Genomic DNA, 22,680 nt, shown 5'->3' on the forward strand with positions numbered 1-22,680 from the left:
ATTTCTATGAAGCTGAGGAGAGACAGTTTCTGTGGCTTAATTCCTCACACTCTTGGAAAGCAGTAGAACAGAAGAAAGGACAAAAAATAAAGAAAGAAATTCTGTTCTGAAGGAAACCACAGGGGGAAAAAATAAGGTACTAACATCAAATCAATTTCTTTCCATTCATTATTTCTTTTAAGAAGCTTGGAAATGGGAACTAGTTCCTAGATTCTTGTTCCCATCTCCCTACACAAAACTCATTTAAGGAGAGTTTAAACATCAGAAAGTAGTACCTCTCCCCACCATTCATTATCCCATCCCATCTAGTTCCTCTACCCTGAATCCCAGCCACACTAACAGTCCATAACCACTCTCAAACACCCTAACATTTAGAAAAGAAAGAGCATTACATGTATGAAAAAGATGGATTTCTCTTCTTGTCATATGTACTTATCTTATTGCTAACAATAATATTTCTAGTATTAGATAAAATATGAATGGAGAAAGTGGATATCCTTACCTTGTTTTAGTTTTTACTTATTGGGAGATTCTGGTGATTTATTTTGCACATAATGCTAGAGTTGGAGTTTAATTATTTGCTTTTTATCATATTAAAAGTGACTCCTATTCCTGGAAGAATATGGTATTTTTTTGTGTTTAGCATAAATTAGTATTGTACTTTTTTCCAAAGGTTTCGTTCCTTTTTGCAGAAATTAATATATTTTGAGATGATTTGAGATGTGTAGGTTATTCTTAATTTTAACAATTTATTCTGAATTTTAAAAAATGTTTTCCCTAATATTGATACATCCTTGAAACCATGATACAAAGGCAGATTTTCCATAGTTAGAAAATATTGAATTAAATTATTATTCAATAAATAATACAGGATCAAATAAAACAGAAAACACAAATTGCTTGGGGAAGAACTACACATAGACATACACACACGTGCATATAAATAGGAATGAGTGCATGTGTATATATTTATGTATGAACATTCATATGGATGTGCCTATATATAATAAAAGTATCCATATATCCTTATGTATTTGAATAAAGATGAGTACATATACATCTGTGTAAAATATGTGTATTGTGTGAGGGCGTGTATATATGGATACATATTAATGTTTTATATATGTGAGTATTATTTATGTGTTGTGTATAGTTTTTGTTTTTCTGTAAAAATGTTTTGTTTAAAAATTTTACAGCGCAATTTTAACTCTCCTTTAAGTTACGCATCTTTTACTTTTGTTAACTGTATTGATGATGATGATGTCGTTGTCTCTAAGGGTGTTTTAATGATTTCTTTAAAAAAATTATTTAAGGGGGTGGAGCCAAGATGGCGGAGTGAAAGCAGTGACTTGCTTGAGCTCTCCCCCAAACCCCTCCAAATATTCATAAAAAATGGCTCTAAACAAATTCTGAAGCAGCAGAACCCACAAAAACACAGAGTGAAACAAATCTCCAGCCCAAAATAACCTGGATGATTGATCAGAAAGGTGTATTGTGCCAGGCTGGAAGCACAGCTCAGTGCGGGGTGGGCACTCAGGCTGCAGTGAACCTGGAGCAGGCCACAGAGGACTGAATCATGGGCAGCTGTGGCGGTTTCCAAACTACTCAATCCACAAATGCCAAAGACAACTTAAAAGGTCAGCGGGAAAAGTCTGTTTCTCTCGGTGCTCAGAGAGGAAGGCAGGGTTTCTAGCTCCATTCCCCAAGAACTTGGCCCTGGAGGGGGGCAACTGCTTCCTGAGCTTCTGGCCCACAGACTGAAGGGAAATCCAGTGGCTGATCAGAGAGGGATTGCAGAGATCTCTTTGCTGGTGCTGACGCAGGAAGCTCTTGCTTTGCCTGTGTTTGGATCTGATTCACAGTTCTGGGCCGCGGTGCTGGGGTGAGGAGGAGTGCTGGCTTGGATGAGCTTGAAGTGACTGTGAAGAGGGACTTCTCACAGTTACAGGACATAAAGGAGTACTTGTGGTCACAGGCCAGGAAAGGAGTAAACACCTCGCCCCTTATCATATCACCTTGGAAGAACTGAAAATTTACAGGTGCCTACAAGTATCTCTGAAAACAGCTATACAGACCTCTGAAGCTTCAGACAGTACACTCTCCACATTGGAAGCAGACTCTTACCTTAACAAAGAGTTTAACACTCAAGTAATTGGCCGGGATCATGAGCAAGCAGCACAAAAAGAGTCAGACTATATTATCTTACTTTGGTGAAAAGGAAGATCAAAATATACAACGAGAAGAAGACAACAAAGTCAAAGTTCCTACATCCAAAGCCTCCAAAACAATATGAACCAGTCTCAAGCCTCGTAAGAGCTCAAAAGGGATCCTTGAGAAGCAAGTAAGGGAAATAGAGGAAAAAGTGGGAAGAGAAATGAGAGTGATGCAAGAAAATCATGAAAAACAAGTCAATAGCTTGCTAAAGGAGACCCAAAAAAATACTGAAGAAAATAACACCTTAAAAAATAGCCCTAACCCAAATGGCAAAAGAGGTCCAAAAAGCCAATGTGAGAGAAAAATGCCCTAAAAAGAAAAATTGGCCAAATGGAAAAGGAAGTCCAAAAGATTACTGAAGAAAATACTTCCTTAAAAATTAGAATAGAGCAATTGGAAGCTAGTGACTTTATGAGAAATCAAGACACTGTAAAACAAATCCAAAAGAATGAAAAATTAGAAAACAATGTGAAATATCTCATTGGAAAAACAACTGACCTGGAAAATAGATCCAGGAGAGAGAATTTAAAAATTATTGGACTATCTGAAAGCCATGATCAAAAAAAGAGCCTAGACATCATCTTTCAAGAAATTATCAAGGAAAACTGCCCTGATATATTAGAACCAGAGGGCAAAATAGAAATTGAAAGAATCCACAGATCTCCTCCTGAAAGAGATCCCCAAAGGAAAACTCCTAGGAATATTGTAGCCAAATTCCAGAGTTCCCAGGTCAAGGAGAAAATATTACAAGCTGCCAGAAGGAAACAATTCAAATACTGTGGAAACACAATCAGGATAACACAAGATTTAGCAGCTTCTACATTAAAGGACCACAGGGCATGGAATATAATATTCCGGAGGGCAAAGGAGATAGGATTACAACCAAGAATCACCTACCCAGCAAAACTGAGTATAATCCTTCAGGGGAAAAAATGGTCATTCAGTGAAATAGAGGACTTTCAAGCATTCCTGATGAAAAGACCAGAGCTGAATAGAAAATTTGACTTTCAAATACAGGACTCAAGTAACATGAAGAGGTAAACAGGAAAGAGAAATCATAAGAGACTTATTAAGATTGAACTGTTTACATTCCTGCATGGAAAGATGGATGTATAACTCATGCGACCTTTCTCAGTATTAGGGTAGTTGAAGGAAAAAAAAATATGTTTATGTATATATAGATGGTGAGAGGGCACATGGTGAGTTGAAGATTAAGGGGTCATATCTGGAGAGTAAAATTAAGGAGAAGAGGATTATACTCAGAGAAGAAGAAAGGGAGAGGTAGAATGGGGTAAATTATCTCACAAAAAAAAAACAGAAAAGAAAAATCTCTTACAGTGGAGGGGAAGCAGGGAAAGGTGAGAGGGAATGAGTGAATCTTATTCTCATAGGATTTGGCTTAAGGAGGGAATAACATACACATTCAATTGGGTATGGAAATCTGTCTTACAGGAAAATAGGAGGAGAAGGGGACAAGAGATCAGGGGGGTGATAGAGAGGAGGGTAGATTGGGAAAGGGGGTAATCACAAGGATATACTTCTGAGGAGGGACAGGGTCAAAAGAAAGAATAGAATAAATTGGAGGGCAGGATAGGATTAAAGGAAATAGAGTTAATTTTTCACAACATGTCTACTATGGAAGTGTTTTGCATAAGCTGTTTGCCTTTTCAGTGAGGCTGGGTGGGAGGGAGGGAGGAAGAGAGAAAATTTGAAACCTAAAGTTTTAAAAAACATATGCTTTAAAAAAATGTTTTTGCATGCTACTGGGAAATAAGAAATACAGGAGATGGGGTATAGAAGTCTATCCTGCCTTACAGGAAAATAGAAGGGGAAGGGGATAAGAGAAGGGGGGAGAGATAGAAGAGAGGACAGACTAGGGGAAGGGATTTTCAGAATGCATGCCATCTTGGGGTGGGGGAGGGGTGAGATGGGGCAAAAATTTGGAACTCAAAAACTTGTGGAAGTGAATGTTGAAAACTAAAAATAAATAAATTTGTGTTTTGAAAAATCATAATTAAAGACCCACTATATATCCAGCAATTATTTTAAGAAATGAAGAGGACACAAAAAATGGAGAAGACATTATCACTGGCTTCTAGGTATTAATATTTTAAAATGAAGCCATTTTCACATGAAACAATAAAAAAAATTGGTGGCAAGTTATAATCAAAAATCCCTAGATGGGATATAATGAAAAAGTGTTTTTTAAGTACCTAAGACTAGAAGGGAGAGAGAATTCATTAGGAAAGGCTTCTTAGAGGATGTCAGACTTCATTTTTGAGGATCACATTTGGCCTGAGCATTTCAGGTTTTAGATAAAAGCATGAATGAGAGTATGAAAGTAGAAATGTAGACACAGAGACATGAGGAAATAGGTTTGAAAAAAATATTTTGCATCTGGCATCTTTCTGGAAGAATCACTCACTTCAGGATTGCATAGCATGTTACTTCCTAGATAAAAAAAAATAAGAGAATAGCATTATAAGAAGGCATCAAAACAGGGCCAATCCACAGCACAGGGCCAGCCCCTTCCTTGGATCTCCACATAAAAACATGATAATGTTTCTGAGAACATGTTTTATACTATATCCTTCATAACTTATAGTAGCACTCACATTTTTCTGAGTGAAGTTTGAATTGGGGTGGTGGTGAGATAACTATGATGGCAGGAAATAGGATCACAACATCTTTCCTTTGTTGACATGAATAATGCCATTTTAGAATAAACATTCATGTTCAGTATTAAATGGGTGCTCACTTCTAATCTTTATGTTTCCCCTTCCATTAGCTGAACTCTAAGAGCGTGGCCAAACAAAAGACATCATGGAACATGAGGTGAAGGACAGAATAGCAGATAAGAAAGTCCCTGTTTACTCCCTATAACACAACAAACTGCCCCCCAGAGCAGTGGTTGGTGAGTTGTAAACCCAGCTTGAGTGTGTATGTATTTCCTATAAGTACCTGTGGGGCATGGTTTGTATTACAAAAAGCACTTACTCCATTGGTTGTTTAGTTGTTGTACTTCATTCTTGAAGAGGACCAAAATGACATCACTATGTTATAGTGTGTCAGGCTATGGCTTATCAGACCAATAGCTCAGAGCTGAGCACAAGTATTCCATATGAACATATGGGGTGGATTCTCTAAATTTGTGCATCTTGTATTTCTTTTGAAAAAAATGGTAAAGTGATATGGGTGATGTATTTCAATTCATGCATAAACTGGATTTGAATGAGGTAGAGTTGTATGAACGCATCAGCTTCATTCTCTCTTCCACAGCCATCACAGTCCAGTAGCAGGACAGAATCAAGATGACTGGTGATGGCTCCAGATGCAGTCACATCTTCAATGTCTAAATTGGAACAATTTTTTCTCGTCGGCTCATTCTACCAGAAGTTTTCACATTCTCAGGGTAGACATCCTCATACCTCACTGACTCATTTGAGACCCCTCGGTTACTCTTAACCTGATTTAGCCCAGCTGCCAAATGATTTACCAGGATGTGGCCACTGCACATGCTACAGCTTCTTAGAGCCATGAGTGAGAGTTAAGTGGATCAGGTAGACACCAAAGGTGGGAAAAAGCCCTCATACCAGAAATGCTATTCTTTTTTTAACACGCCCTTCACCCTACTTACTCCACCAAGACATACTATGCTACTGGAAGCTGATATTTATCCTTGACTAGGCTATTAGGCAGAATAAAGGGTTTTATTCCATATTCAAAACTTTAATAAAATTGATATTCTATTCTGTAGAATAGAACCATCCCACACATCAGTACTCTGGAACACAAATCACAATTGAGATGATTTACAGGGCCTCATGAGATTAAGAGTATCACTGGCTTGCTGTGTGGTTTTAAGATCAAGCCTGCAGTCATCAGCTTAGCTTTCTCTTCATAGCCTAATTTGAGCACATCCAAAATCTCAAAATTGGCCTATTACTGCCTAGGTGATAGTCATAAGGCTATTCTACCTGAGGCCATCCTTACCAACTGTCAACCAAGTGTCACACAGTGGGCAGGGAGGCTGGCCTGCCTAAAACAGTAAGGCCTTAGTAGAGAAAGACAAGAAGCAGCACGTGGCAGTAAGGGAAACCACCACCACCTTGACCACCCTTCAGACACTGATGTAGACACCATAGCATGCGAAACCCAATAGCTCTGGAAATAGTAGTGCCTCCCAAAATCATTAGACTTGCTTCCAGCCCCATTCCCACAGCCATCATTTTGGGGAGAAATAATTGTGGAAAGTATAACCATCTTTCTCATCACCCCCAGCAACAACTATTAACCAGTTGCTACCAAAGGGCAGAGGGAGGCACAAGAGTCCTGAAAGTAACAATACCTCCCAAACCACCATTCCTGTTTCCATCCCATCCCTCACAGCTATCACTCAAGGAAGCAACTCCTATGGAGATAGGGCCAGCTATCCTCAACAGCCATCTGCATGCACAGGTCAACCAAGTTAGCTTAGCTGAGACAATAAGGCAACCTGAAGGAGAAAAAGGAGGTGGCATGTACCAGGAAAGTCAAATCACCTCCACCTTACCATCATCTCCCCTCAAAACCTGATGGAAACTTCCCAAGGCCATGAACCCTAGAACCCTCAGAATAGTGAGATTAAATAATAACATTAAGGAGGTATTTACAACTGCTTTTCCATTTCTTCCTGGGGACTATGGGACTTTTCCATCTGATATGCAGCTAAAACCTTCCATTTCAGCTATCTTCCCAAATAGAATGTGAGCTCTTGACGGCATGGGTTGTCGTACTTTTCTCTTTGTATCCTCAGTGCTTTGCATGTAAGCAAGTACTTAATGAATGCTTCATTCTTTCCTATTGGACTGATCCCATCTATATAGCTACATAATGACCCAGGTGAAATAAATGCCAAAAGGAGATGGTATAAACCATTACCAAATATCATATATGCAAATGGAGCCAGCAGGGTAACTAACACTGCACCACCTTTTATCTATGTGCCCTTGACTTCTGCTTTAAAACCTGAGTAATGGAATTCGGTTCCTCACCCCTTGGATCAATTTACCTGAGTTGCCAATAGCTGCCATTTCCTTGTTCTAGCTTTAAATTCCTGGGAAGAGGTAAAATTGTATTGTCAATGATGTTCTTTCAACTGTGGGCATCTGGGAGTTTTTCTCTACAGTCTCAAATGCCTTCCTCATCTTAAATAAAGAAATAATTCCATAGATGAGTTTTTATTTCTTTTTAATATGATGATATTATCAATGGTACCCAACACAGGTATATATGTTTCTCCTTCCTAATACAGGGGTGCCTTGGGGTAAGGTTGTAAGACATGTAGGGTATGAGATCTCCAGTATTAGGGAAATAGGTTAGAAATATATGTTTCACCAATGGCAGAAATACTCTTTTATTGGAGGTAAAAATCCATAGCTTTCTACTACTCTTTGGAGGTCCTATAGGCTATGAGGTCTACTACACGGTTGTTATAACCATATTCATTGTCATAGAAGGAAATGAGCTTGACAAAAGTAGTATTTAATGATAATACAAACACTAGCACTGAAGATACAAAAGGGTTGTTCTTTTTAAAGTCACATAATACAACCTAGTGCTCTGTGTAAGCCAAGATTCTCTTCAAGTGCCCCTCTGATGCTTGTTTTTACCATTTTATTGATATCATATTTGACAGGATTTTCCGGGAGGCAGACCAGATACACAACAAAAACATGGAAGGCCATGCCTGTGAGCTTTCCATTCAGCTTAAGGATGAACTTGTCCATAACTACCACAGCACCAGTGGAAGCAAGGACGATATTTTGGGCAGTACCACCACATCCATAATACCACAATTCACAAGAGGTCCATTTACTGTCCTCTGGGTAACAGTAATGACAACATTGTCATGGTCTTGGCTAGGGGAGCCATGCAATTGGTAGAGCAAGAAGCATTACTAACAATCTTAAGAGAATAATTATTTTTCTCATGTTTCACTCCCATCTTGAACATAGGGGCATCAATAGTATGTATGGCAATGATGATACACTTAGCTCCCTCTTTCAAAGGAGCCCCAGTCTTTTCCAAAGTGGTAAAGACATACAGTTGACTCTACTACAAACTAAGTCACATGATTTCCCAATTTAATATTGATGGGATCACAGTCTTCTGAGATAGCAATGGCTTTTCCACTGATCACCAGCTTTCAATTCTCAGCCTTAAAAATATCTTTGAACATTCTGGAATCATACTGGAACCCAATAAGCCATTTAGTTGATGTTAATGAAGGTTATAATGAATTTATAACAACTGCTCTGCCTGAAGTGAATGAAATTCTAATTACTGGGTACAAAATCTGGCCAAATGCTTTGACTCTGACCTTCACCATCTCATCTCAGGGATGTGGTTGAAGCAGTGGATTCTGACACTGAGTTTGGGAGAATAGCTGAGACCTATAGTTGAGCTTCTGAGAAGAAAATACACAATTAGGTCATTAGTGAACAATGTATCCTAAATTACTTTGTCAGTTTTCTAACAGATATTTTAGCTTTAGGAGTGGGACTCAAGTCAGAGAAGGTTTAATGGGGAAGACAAAAGGATAGGGAGAATTTAAGGTTTGGAACATGGGGTGCTCTTGGTAATCGTATGAGTGATTGAATTACTGAAGGTAGCATTTGTATAGGAAGCAAATCAGACCATGAGCCAATGAGAATCAACAAAAAGATAAAAGGAATGGAGGATTATCAGAGACAAAGCAGATCTATCTCATTTATTTAGTAAAACACCATGATAGTTAGAAATATAAGTGGGGTAATATAAATGAGAAACCTTCTGTTTTTCTCTGGAGTAGCTACTAACAGTTCAGGTTCTTCATAGAGGTCCCAGGCAAGGGATATTTAATATAATATTATAATATCATATAATACTGTAATAATATAGGGATATTATTAGGATAGAGGACTATTTGATTACTTTTATGAGAATGACAACTTAGTTCTATTCCAAATGTCTATGAGCTCTATAGGAAGTCTAAAAGCTTCAAAAGAAAAGTTTTGGTCCAAAAATATCTCCAGGGTTCCAGAAGAGACATACAAATGCCTATTAAGTACAGTAGGACAGGAGTTGGGAACCTGTGGCCTCGAGGCCACATGTGCCCTTCTAGCTCCTTGAGCACTGCCTTTTGACTGAGTTCAAGTCTGACAGAATAAATTCTCTTCAGTCAAAGGGCTGCAATTGAGGACCTAGAGGGCCACATGTGGCCTTGAGGTGGAAGATTCCCCACTGCTGGAGTACGAAATTTAGGAAGAGACTGACCTTATGGAAAATATCCTCCAAGTGCAAGCAGTAGGCAAATTTTTGGAAACACTCTATGAACTGCTTGATGAAGAGAGAACCCACTTCATTAACTCTCCAAGAAATGTTATCTGAAAATAAAAGGGAGATTAAGATTCAGGGAGCTGTGTTAGCTTTAGCAATAAGAGGGAAAAAAATAAATTGAAGAAATTAGAATAGGCAAAGAAAAACTAGGATTCTCTAAATATGCTATCATATCATCTGTACAAACAAAGCCAATGAAACCAAGATTAGGAGAGAGGCAGAAAACAGGGAAAGAATTTTTACAACCAGTGTCTCTGATAAATGCCTCATTTCTAAAATATATAGAGAATTGTATCAAATTAATAAAAATACAAATCATTCCCCAATTGATAAATGGTGAAAAGATATGAGCAGGTAGTTTTCAGACGAAAATATTAAAGCTATCCATAGTCATATGAAAAATGCTCCATATCACTATTGATTAGAGAAATACAAATCAAAACAGCTCTGAGGTAACACATCACAACTACCAGACTGGCTAAAATGACAAAATAAGGAAATGGTAAATACTGGAGATATGGGGAAATTGGAACACTAAAGATGGTTGGTGGAGTTGTGAACTGATCCAACCATTCTGGAGAGCAATTTGGAACTATGCCAAAAGGGCTATAAAACTATGCATACCCTTTGATCCAGCAACACCACTTCTAGGTCTATATCCCAAAGAGAACAGACAAATGGGAAAAGGACCCACATGTACAAAAATATTTATAGCAGCTCTTTTTGTGGTGGCAAAGAATGGAAATTGAGAGGATGCCCATCAGCTGGGGAATGGCTAAACAAATTGTGGTATATGAATGTAATGGAATAGTGTTGTGTTATAAGAAATGATGAGAAGGCAGACTTCGGGAAAACTTGGAAAGACTTATACGAACTGATGCTGAGTGAAGTGAGCAGAAACAGGAGAACACTGTACACAGGAAGAGCCACATTGTGTGATGACTAAATCTCATAGACTTATCTCTTCCTAGCAATACAAGGATATAAGATAACTCCAAAAGACTCATGATAAAAAATGCTGTCCACATCCAGAAAAAAAGAACTGTGAAGTCTGAATGCAGATCAAAGTGTATTATTTGCTTTCTCTCTCTCTCTCTCTTTTTGTTGCTCCTTCCTTCTCATGGTTTAATTCTTCTTTACAACATGGCTAATGTGAAAATAGGTTTAATATGAATGTATATGTTGAGCTTATATCGATTTACACACTGTCTTGGGGTGGGGGAGGGAAGAATTGGGGAGAAAATTGAGAACTTGAAATCTTATTTTTGAGATTTTGATATCTTTGAAGTGAATGTTGAAAACTACAAATAAATAAATACATTTATTTAAAAAAATAAGATTCAGAAACCTGACTTTTGTCTCAGAAGTTAACTGAGAGGTGAAATTTTGGAACTATTTCTGCTTAGGTGGAGTGGGCATTAGAAACAATTCAACGTGATTTGACTAACCTTTATCGAGCATTTATAAATTATATTCCTAAACAAGGTCAGTGCTTAATGTATAGAAGCTACCATAGCAAATAGAGATTATGTCAAGCTAGACTCCAGAGTAACAATCTCCTTAGGCTTACAGGGGCCAATTCTACACAAGAAGAGTAAGACTACAGATGAAGAATAGATTTTGTTACATTTGTTTTGTTTTGTTTTTTATTTATAAGCAACAGGTTAAATTGGCCAAGGAAGGCAGGGTAAATCATCAGATATGATGCATAGATTGATTTCTGAACACTTCCAGAGGTGATGAAACCATATGTATCTCTTTGTCTTTCTCCCTTTTGAAAGTGAGAGAGGGAAAGTAGATTACAGCTCATTAGTTGTAGTGAGTAGAAAACACCCAGATTCACTCCCAGCAAGAGACTTTCTGATTAGCTAAAAATAAACTTGGGATTCGAAAAAGAGATAAGTAGTTTGATCTAGAACACTCAAATGAACAAATTGCAAATCTACATGGGCTGATTTAGAGTAGAAGATGATGCTCCCTTGGGGAAGCCTAGAGAAGTTAGATACCCCGAGTTGCAAAAAGGCCAAAATAAGTGTGAAGAAATCAGTAAATAGTTTGAAACTGAGTAATTGCCTTCATAAACCTTGCCCTGATCTATAATGTTTGAATTTGTATATTTTCTTCCATCCTAAATAGAAATAGGGATTAGACTTGTGTTTTTTTGGAATGTGTAATGGTACAGTGCAGAATGTCCCTCTGCCAATGCTGAATGTCACCTTTCTAACTTGTGATCTTAGAGAGTTATCTAGAGGAATGACAGGTTAGGTGACTTGTGCAGGGTCATGCAGCCTATACACATCATCATGCCCTATGTGGACAGGCTAAGCCTTCCTAGCTTTGAAATTAGATCTCTAAGTACTATACTAAACGGTTTCTTCCCTTGTAAATTAGAACTACAAAAGTATTTCTTGAATGCTAAATAAAGGCCGTGGTAGGACAAAGGAGAAAGGGAGATGTCAGAATCAGGTACCAATTTATGAGAGTTGATGATAGTATAAGAAATAAGTAATTAGGAATCAGAGAGCTGATATAGCAGGTACAATGATCAGGAAAGCTCATGTGATGCATTACTATTGAAAGTTCTGGGGGCAGGTGGATGGCACGGTGGATAGAGCTCTGGCCTTGGAGTTAGAAGGACTTGAGTTCAAATCTGGCTTCAGATACTTGACACTTACTAGCTGTGTGACCCTGGACAAGTCATTTAATCCTGATTGCTTCACCAAAAAAGCAAAATAAAAAGTTCTGGGGCCCAATGTAATAGACAACTCAAACAAGATTAGCAAGCTAAAGGCCTAAGGTTGATTTTTTAGATCAGGTAGTTGTGAACTGACTTGACATGATAGTATATGAGTACAACAAACGGAAGGAAGCTAGGAAAGAAGGAATCTAGGAAGGAAGAAAAACGTTTTTCCCCTTTTAGTTATCTCTTGCCTCAGTTCCTGCTCCAAATAGCTTAAATGCCTCATCCCACCTCCACATTGCACACAGAATACAGCATATAGTTCTTGAAAGCAGTTTTAAAAGTGAATATTATAATGTATGGTAATAAGGCCCTGCCTAGGGTAGCTTGGCACTATGGAAAGAGCATTGACTCTACAGTCAGAGCACATGAGTGCCAGTCTCAGAACTGATGCTTAAAATCTATTTGCCCTTGGCATGAACCTCAGTTTCTTTACTTGTAAAAGGAGGAGACTGAAGTAATTTACCTCTGAAGTTCTTTCTTGAGGGCCTTATGGATCATTAGAAACATTAGAGTGGGGGCCAAAATGAAAGAAAAAAAAACAGAGTAAAAAGATCTTAAATATCTAGGTGAATATGAAGTAGGGTGATGGTTGATCAGTAGAAGGATATTGGAGGCCTGGTGGTAGTAATAGTAAACTGGAGAGTTATAGTATAGGAAATGTAGAATATAGAAGGAAGGGCACACAGGGAATTTGAGTCATAGAAGCAAAATGCCAAGCATGAACTTTATATAACTGTTGAGTAGAGGACACATGTAGTAGTAATAATAATAGGAATAACAAGAATAATAATAACTAGCATTTATGTAATGTTTTAAGGTTTGCAAAGCACTTTGCATATGTTATTTCTTTTAATCTTCACCATAACCCTTTGCAATAGGTACAATTACTATTCCCATTTTATAGATGATGAAACTGAAGCCGAGAGAAATTAAGTGATTTTGAATTCTAGTGTTCTTAACTCCAAGAACAGTACTCAAAGCACTATGCCAACTAGCTGCCCTAGAAAGAATATTCTATCTAATGCATAATGCCTTGGCAAAGGCATTTTTCATTTGAAAAGAATTACCTTTCTCTACTCTCTACTCCCAATTTTCCATATTACTAATGGTTTGCCAAGCAGAGAATACAAAAAAAAAAAAACTAGCCTTGGAGCAGGAAGATCTAGGTTCTTATCTAGCCTCTGACATATAGTTCCTGAGTGATCCTAGGCAAGTCACTTAACCTCTGAGTGCTTATCTTAGCAACTAGAATTCAGAGAAGCTGCTGAAGGGAATGACCTCATCCGGGAGTACCCTCTATCAAAGAAATCATAGATCCAGTCTCAATAACAACACCTTCCATTATTCCTTCAAAACTCTACCTTGGTTAGTGTCAAGGTGGACTAAATTTGAGCAGTGGTCAAAACAATGCAGTTGAATGTATGGAGTAACAGAGACATGGAACAGCATTCCTAAACCTGAAAAGCCTCATTATACACACACACACACACACACACACACACACACACACACATACATGTATACATATAAATATGCTTATATATTTATATGAACTTTCTGTACTATTTATATGTGTATATGTGTATACAAGAGTATATATGTGTGTATATTCATATATGTGTATGTACTTTACATATTACATATGCTATACAGATTACATGTAATAGAGAGAATGTATATGTGTGTACACATGTATGTAGACATATATTTAAGCATATGTATACTATATATTTTTATATAGACTACATTCTATATATAATGTATGTGTACATGTACATGTGCACATAGGCATATGAATATACATTTTTGTGCATTTGCACAGATATGTATACGTACCTATTTGCATAGCATATCTGTATATTTTATTTCAATTAATATAATTTGACTCTCAATTATACTGTTTTATAAATGTTCCAAATTATTTTTTCATGACTGCCCTAGAAACAAGTCAGTGTGGTTTAAAGGACATAACATCTGGTCTTGGAGTCAAGATCTGGGTTCAATTATGACTCTGGTTTTTAAAGGTTGTGTGACCCTACATAAGCCACTTCATGTCTCAGGTCTCTAAGACTATAAATTTCAGAGAAGCTACTGCCTGGAATTGGTAGAAGATTCATCATCCTTTTCATAAGGATTTATTTTTAGCCAGGTGGAACTTAAGAGTCATTGATCCCCACAGTCTCATTTAACACATGCAGAATATACGATGCCCAGAGAGGTTAAGTAGTACGTGGCAGCACTGGTATTCAAATCCAGATCTTCTGATTCCAAACCTAGAAGGCTTTGATTGCACATCACTTATTCCCATCTTTTCATTTAACAACTAGAAAGTAAGCTAGGATGTTTCCTGATCTTCTATTCCTTTCTAATCCCTGAAGTCTCTAGAGCAAAGATAGGTAAGAGTAAAAAAAAAAATTAGTATTAGATTGAGCATTAATTAATCTAATGGAGAATAAAAAAGCATCTTTGAATAGAAATTTTAGTAGGACCTCCAACAGTACTCTCCACTTTGCTGCAATGCCACTTCATCATGAAGGTTGCTCTCTTCCCTACAAATACATCTCCCAGAAAATCATATACAAATGAAGACTTGTGGGAATTACTTCCACTCATCTACCAATTTGCTACTATTCTTCTTCTAGCATGACAAATATCCAGCTCTACCCAAGACAGGATAAATGGAGTGTGTTTCCAAACTGAAAGATAGGGGGGAGAAAAGGATCAAAACTTAATTTGGATGAATCTATGTTGAACAATGTATTTCTAGCAGGATATAACAGTTTCTATGATTTCAGGTCATTCGTTTATAAGTATGAGGTATAGTGCACACAGTCTAGAGATGTTTTTACTCTTTCCCTAAGGAGAAGGACAGAATTGTGGATAAGCATAGGCTTCTCCCCCTGTCACCCATCCCCACCCCAGAGAAAGTATAGACTACATTGCAGGATGCTGTCAATGACTGAACATATTTAGATCAATTTATAGCCAAACACCTACCTCCTTGGCATGCCTGGGTGATGATAACCTTGGGTTTACCCCTTAGACTGGGGCAATTACAGTTATTGAAAGTTTGGAAGATGATATTAGTGGTCAGCACATCTGGCTTTTGCTTTTCATGCCTTATTCCACAAATACCATCCCTGGTGCCATGTGACATGAACACCAAAAATGTGGTGTCAGAAAACCAGTGCTCTCTGTGGTCAGCGAATGCCTTCAACACTGACTCCTTTTCCTGAGAGACACTCAAAAGTTAATAATTACAAATAGCCAGCAAAATGGCATAAATTTCTTCCGCATAGTCATCAATCCTTAAACTTCAAAAGAAAAGAATACTGTTCCAGGTCCAAATTAATTGTAGCTGATTTCACAGTATAAGAAGACAGAACCTCACAGTCAGGTGGGACCACAACTGTGGGCTGCCCAAAATAGGGCAAGGGGACACTGAAAAGCATTCCTATAGAAGAGGTATGTTTCTGCAGTAGGAGACAAGAACCTCCTGGGGCAGGGGGTCATTAGTCAGTGGAGAGTTTGCAAATTGGGAGATGTGTTTTTCTGAAAGACTGCTTTGTTTCTAGGACAGCATTCCACACCTGGAGAAGGAATATGTGATATGCTAGTGAGTAATTAGTAATTAGAGTTGTAGGGGTAAAAAACAACATAGCAAAACATGTTGTTTGGCATGGGCACTTCATAAGGATGACAAAGGAATATAGCTTTCCTTATTATTTGAGAAATAGGGTAACCACTACCTTAGGACACTGCTTCTATATGACATGAGTTGCTTCCTCCAGGAATTTATATTTTGTCTTTACTTTTCTTATAAATACAGGTATAAATATTACTTTATTAAATAAGGAAATGTATTCACTAAAGGAAACGTGAAGTATGGCTTCCAGAAAGCTAAAAGATTGGATTTTTAAGCAGTTATAAACACGTATACTTTTTTTTTGTTTTTCTTTCCAGTCAATCAACAAATTAGCATTTATTAACTACTGACATTGTATCATGTACTTACAAGATATCACATATTGTGTACTGTAGAGAATATGAAGAAAGACAAAAAACAACCCCTGCTCCCGAGACACTCATAGTCTAATGGGGGAGTTGGGACAATGTATAAACTACCATGTACAAACAAGATATATACAACAAACAAAAGGAAGGCACTAACATTAAGGGTAATCAGGAAAGTCTTGTAGAAGGTGATGCTTTAGATGAAACTGGAAAAAAACCAGGGAAGCCAGGAGGTAAAGATGAAGACAGAGAGCATTCCAGGTATTAGAGCCAGAAAGTTAAAAATTCTTGGTTTTGGGAGATAAAGTGTCTTCTGCAACAAACAGCAAGGAGACTAGTGTCACTGGATTGCAGAATATAGAGGATGGGGTATGGTAGGGTAAGGGATAAGAAAACTATAATGTTAAGAAGGGGTCAGCTTATGGAGGACTTTAAAAGTCAAAAAAGGGATTTTATATTCAATCCTCAGATAATAAGGAGCCATAGTATTTTATGAATGAAGATGGGAGAAGGTATGATACGGTCAAACTTGTACTTCAGAAAGATCACTTTGATAGCTCTGTGAAGGATGTACTGAATTGGAAGAGACTCAAAGCAGGGAGCTGCAAAAGCCAGCAGACTATTCAATATTCCAAGCATGAGGTAATAAAGGTCTGCAGCAGGTTGATGACAGTGTCAGAGAAGAAAAAGTTTGAGAGATTTTTCAAAGGTTGAATCAATAGGACTTGGAAATATATTGGATATGGAGAATGAGAGAGGAAATGAAAATTCAAGTAAGTAGAGTGTTTCCACATGTGTAGCACCTAGATAAATCCTGCTGAAGCCATGTGGGAACTTCATTCTGCTTTTACCCTTATGAACTATTTTACCAGTAATCCAGACTTCAAGGATATGTCTTGAGCTTCCATAATTGTGCATAAACAAAATCAATATTGCTAAAATAAGAAGGGAAGCTATTACTTAGTGGATGATATTTATATTAAATATCTCTAATATGTATGTGATGTCAATCACTCATACATATATGTATATTACATGTAAACAGGTATGTATATCACAAATTCATGGCCTCTATATTTGTGCTACTCTGTTTATGTATTCATTTTGTGTGTGTGTGTGTATGTGTGTGTGTGTGTGTGTGTGTGCATAGATAGATAGATAGATAGATATAGTTGTGGTTGCTGTTATTGTTGTTCAGTCATTTCGGTTGTGTCTGACTCTTCATGACCCCATTTGGGGTTTTCTTGGCAAAGATGCTATAGTAGTTTACTATTTCCTTTTTTAGCACAATTTACAGATGAGGAACAGGGTTAAGTGACTTGCCCAGGGTCACACAGCTAGTAAGTATTTGAGGTCAGATCTGTACTCATAAAGATAAGTCTTCTTGATTCTAGGCCCAGTGCTCTATCCACTGTATCACCATATAGAGATATATAATATATATAAAATATAATAATAAAACATAACAATGAAAAGAATATAAATGTACATATGTATGTGTATATATATGTATGTGTATATATACGTATGTGTGTGTGTATATATATATATATATACACACACACAACATACATATCACAAATATAGAGGTTATTCCCAGATGGATAAGTTGGCAATAATGAATAAACAGTTATGAAAAAAATTAGGAACTATTAACCACCTTGTGAATGATTTCTCCAAATCACCAATAATAAAAAAATGCCAACCAAAGACACTCAGAGGTTTCATTTCATATCCAGAAAACTGCCTAAGATAAGAAAATATGAGAATAAGCAATGTTGTAAAAAATGTGAAAAGACAGGAATATTGATATACTCTTTGTACAGCTCTGAATTGCTTTTAACTATTAGAGAAAACAATTGAGATTGTTTTGAATAAAAACAATTTATTATTCTAAGAAAGTGAAAAAATGTCCACAAACTTTGTCCCAGAGATCCCAGTTATACATATATATGCAAAGAAGGTCAAATATAGAAAGAACAGCAAAAAAAAAAAGTGCATAAATATTTACAGCAGCATTTTTTTTAATTAGGAAAGAACTGGAAACAAAAGAGGTGAGCAGTAATTAAGGATTGGTCAAAGTTGTTTCGTGAATGTTGTAATATAAGAAATAATAAATACAAAAGAACTGAAAAAGTATAGAAACATATATGAATTGATGCAAAGTGAAATAAGCAATAGAAAATAATAAAACATGTAATTTTACAGTACTGTAAACTGAAAGCATATCTATCATACAAAAATTAAATTAAATATTGTATAACTATAATGACCAAGCCTGACCCCCCAAAAAAATATAAGAAATTATACCTTTCCATTCTTTGCAGATTTGAGTGACAATCAGTGAGTAAAATCATATAAGTTTTCAATCTCACTTTATGTGTTAATTTTGCTGAACTTTTCTTCCTTTCTTTTTCTCCTTTCTTTCTTTCTTTTTAAAATTTTGTTGTTGATATTGTTATAGGGTATGACTCTTTGGCTAGTCCAGGGATTAGAGATGTATTTAGAAATGAAAGCCATATGAAAAGTAACAGATAAAACATGAAAAAAAGGCTCTTAACTATGGATTCACTGTGACAAGAAATATAAGATAAAAATGAGGGACCAGTGATGAGAGATGAAGTCATATGGATTGATAAAATAGACAGCAGAATTTGAACTGTGGTAATGAGAGAGGAAAACACACAAAGAAGTGGAACCAGAATGCAGGAAGCAAATATAGGAGGGGGGCTTTTGGAAGGTGTCAAGGGATATACCAGGGGCAAGAAACAATATTTATCCCAGATCCTGTAAATAGCAGGGTCATAAATTGGTGATTCTTCAGGTTCCAATTCTTTAAAAGAACTGTGAGTCTCAGATCTGTGTTAGGTTCTTCTAAAAATACGTTGAAGTACATTAGCCCAGGTCTCTATAACTGTGAGATTGGCCTGTGGTGATATACCAATTTGTGTTTATATATCTCTTGGAAAGATTGAAGTGGGTGGTAGGCTGTGATCCTTACCTGTGCTGTAAGGTTTTCTTTGACATCCACATTATATCCTAGGTCCTTAAGTCGTTCAGTCATTCCCAAAACATCATGTTCAGCCCCACTTTGTTCAGGTAAGTGATCAAATTCAATGTTACAGATGATGAGAGCCTGAAGTTTATGGACACCCTTTTCCATTATAGGATATATCTGTAAGGAATGGGTATAGGATAAGTTGACTCCATTTCTTCCTGTTTGCCTCATGAGCCTAAACAGTGTTGCTACCTTAAATTCTAGGAAGAGCTAACACCATTGATATTCATGTTACTTATTGACCTGGGCTTGACTTAGCAATACTGTGGATAGAAGTAAAGTCTTATTTCAGTTTGACCAGATATTGCTAATGCTTTAGAAGAGGGAGCTAGATAACAAAGTGGTTAGACTATGAGACCTGCAATCAGGAAAAACTTATTCCTAATACTGCCACAGACAATTACTAGCTGTATTTGCTTGGACAAGGCATCCTCTCCACTTGCCTTAGATTCATTATCTCTAAAATGGTAATACTACTGACTCCTACCTCCCAGAGTTGTGAGGGTAAAATTAGATAATGTGTTTACAGTACTCTGCAAATCTTAATGCACTATATAAATCTAGCTATATTATTATTATTATTATTATTATTGTCATCATCATTATCATTCATAGGATTCACTGTTTTTCCTCTAACATGTTTAGGGCTTTCCAATCACCTTTTTCATACTATTCTCCCTTTTTTCAAAAACTCCTCAGCCCCAACCTCCTCTGCTCATCAAAATTATAAACATTATTTAAGAATCCCCTTAAACAAAGGTGTCAAAAATAGTGTGGTCCACATTAAAGAGTACAACCCAAACCAGATTAAAATGTAATTTAAAAATATTTAATAAGCTAAGTAAAAATACAGTAAAATATACATAATATTACATCTCAAAACTAAGTCAATATGTATAGTTTATTGGTCCTTGTTTCATCTTTCTATGCAACCTTTTTTTAATATATATGGATGTATTTATATATGTATATATGTATGTGTGCATATATACATGTACATACATATATATAAATATATGTGTGTATATTATATATACATATATGGATATATACACATATACACATATATATACATACATATGTATATATACATATATACATACATATGTGTGTATATATATACATATATATATATACATATATATATATGTATATATATATATACACACACACACATATATACATATATATAAAAACTATTTTATTTTTGGTTCCAAGTTCTCTCACTCCGTCTATCCCCGATCCCCACCCATTAAGAAGGCAGTAAATACTACCCATTAGCATTTTATATCATGCATTCTTTGTAGTTGTGGTGAATCATTGCAATGATCAGTTACTAAGTCTTTCATAGTATATGATTTTTACAGTATTGCTGTTCTGTGCACAGTGTTCTCCTGATTCTGCTCCCTCCACTTTACATAAGGTCATATAATTCCTTGCAGGTTTTTCTGAAACCGTTCCTTTCATTATTTCTTAGAGCACAATAGTTTTCCATTGCATTCATATATTATAACTTTAGGCAATTTTAGATAACTTTAGGGCATTTTGAAAGCCTTCTCTTACCAAAACCTAAAATTATATGGGGCATTCTCTGACCTGGGCAAACAATGTCTGTGTAATACTTAACTAGGTAAAGAGGCTACTACTCTTCAGCATCACTGGTCCTAGGATCATTACTGGTTGCTCCCAGAGACTTGAGAGTGAAGGACTAATAATTTGCTAAGTGCACAGAAAGTACTCTTTCTATACTCAATCACAATCAGGACCACCTAAGACAAACAAGGTTTCAACCTTCTGTATTTTAATTCAGCTGACATTTATTAAGTCCCTAATGTGCAAAAGAGTTAGGCTAGATCAAAATATACAACAAATAAATAACAATTATCATCTTCAAAGAGCCTACATTCTTCTAGGAGATGCATACATTCATATAACTAAATTGTAAATTAAGAGCATATGGAAAATAATACAAATTTAAAAAGAATCCTTAGTACTTAAGAATCAGTGTATCAGATGTTAAATATTTCAGTCCAAGCACATATCCCCAGGGCTCTTCACTGGAGACCTCTTTCCACACTGACATTGAACTATTAGTGACTATATTTTGATACTCACCATTTAACTTCTCTAATTCCATTTTCCCCATATTTTCCTCTAAGCCTGTCTCTCTCATTTGATTCTAAGGAATAAAATGAGAAACAAAATCAATTTTTATGCTAACACCTTGGTAAATTTTCTTCTACAATATCTCTGACAGATTAGTGGAACAACCTTTCACCAAAAAGGAACTAAGTTTGTTCTGGGGAAGGAAGGGGTGGAGCCAAGATAGAAGAAGGAATTTAGCATTTCTGCTGAGCAATCTCCAAAACCAACTTTCTAAACATTTTTTAATGCTTCAAAATGAACTCTGAGTGCATTAACAAAAAAAAAAAGAAGAAAGAAAGAAAGAAAGAAAGAAAGAAAAGAAAGAAAGAAAGAAAGAAAGAAAGAAAGAAAGAAAGAAAAAGATTTCAGTGTCTCATTTTTTCCACCCCAGTTAACCTTAGAAGGACTAAAAGAAGGACTAAAGAAGGTCTGCCTATGGACACTGGATTGGTAGCTGGCCCAAATCCCATGTGACAAAGCTGTGTAGGCTGTGGGACCTAGAGATGTCAGCAGCAACAGTAGTGTTATACCAAAAGTGGTGAGGTAACTAAACTCCTGATCAGAAAGTTATTACAGGGACTCCTGTGCTAACACTGGGCATAGGACCAGGTGCCACTTGGTAGCCCCTTCATCCATTACCCATTTCTAGGGCACAGTTCCGGGGCAGAAAGAAAGGTTTGTGATTTGGGGAGCAAAGGCCCTATCTGGGTTAGTCAAGAGAACAGAAACCTTATTTGCCTTAGTACAAAGTATAAACCAGGAGGGTAATAACCAGAACTCTCCCCCATCTCACCAAATTGCAAACACTGAAACACAAACACAGAGAGAGAGAGAGAGAGAGAGAGAGAGAGAGAGAGAGAGAGAGAGAGAGAGAGAATTCCTGGAAGAGATAATAAAGCATATATATGTGTGTGTGTGTATGTATATATATAGGTCACAGTCAGTTCCAGAGCGCAGAGTACAGAATGCAGGTGCCAGGACACTGGTGTGTCCGAAGCTTCCGGCTCACAGACTGAGGGGGACTGAAGTGGATGATCAGAGGGGGACTGCAGGGATCTCTTTGCCAGTGCTAAGGCAGGAATCTCTTGCTTTGCCCGTGCTAGCATCTGGGTCGCAGTTCTGGGTGGTGGTCCTGGGATGAGGAGGA

General features: G+C 36.8%; 1 long non-coding RNA gene across 4 annotated transcripts in view; it reads right to left on the bottom strand.

Annotated features, from left to right (window-relative positions):
- Positions 1-714: 714 nt before the first annotated feature.
- Positions 715-22,680, bottom strand: part of LOC110214949 (uncharacterized) — a 33,492-nt gene continuing 11,526 nt past the window's right edge. The window contains exons 5-9 of one of the 4 annotated variants that reach the window (XR_013487753.1): positions 21,504-21,567; positions 19,332-19,505; positions 9,511-9,620; positions 4,640-8,662; positions 715-1,919 (exon numbers count right to left, since the gene is read on the bottom strand). This is a non-coding gene — a long non-coding RNA (uncharacterized LOC110214949). Of the gene's footprint in view, positions 1,920-3,470; positions 8,663-9,510; positions 9,621-19,331; positions 19,506-21,503; positions 21,686-22,680 lie in introns of those variants that run through there. The other 3 variants (XR_002326397.2, XR_013487755.1, XR_013487754.1) reach the window with 3 other exon arrangements.

This window comes from Phascolarctos cinereus, unplaced genomic scaffold (assembly GCF_003287225.1).
Source record: "Phascolarctos cinereus isolate Bilbo 61053 unplaced genomic scaffold, phaCin_HiC Scaffold_726;HRSCAF=1367, whole genome shotgun sequence".
Lineage (NCBI taxonomy): Eukaryota > Metazoa > Chordata > Mammalia > Diprotodontia > Phascolarctidae > Phascolarctos > Phascolarctos cinereus.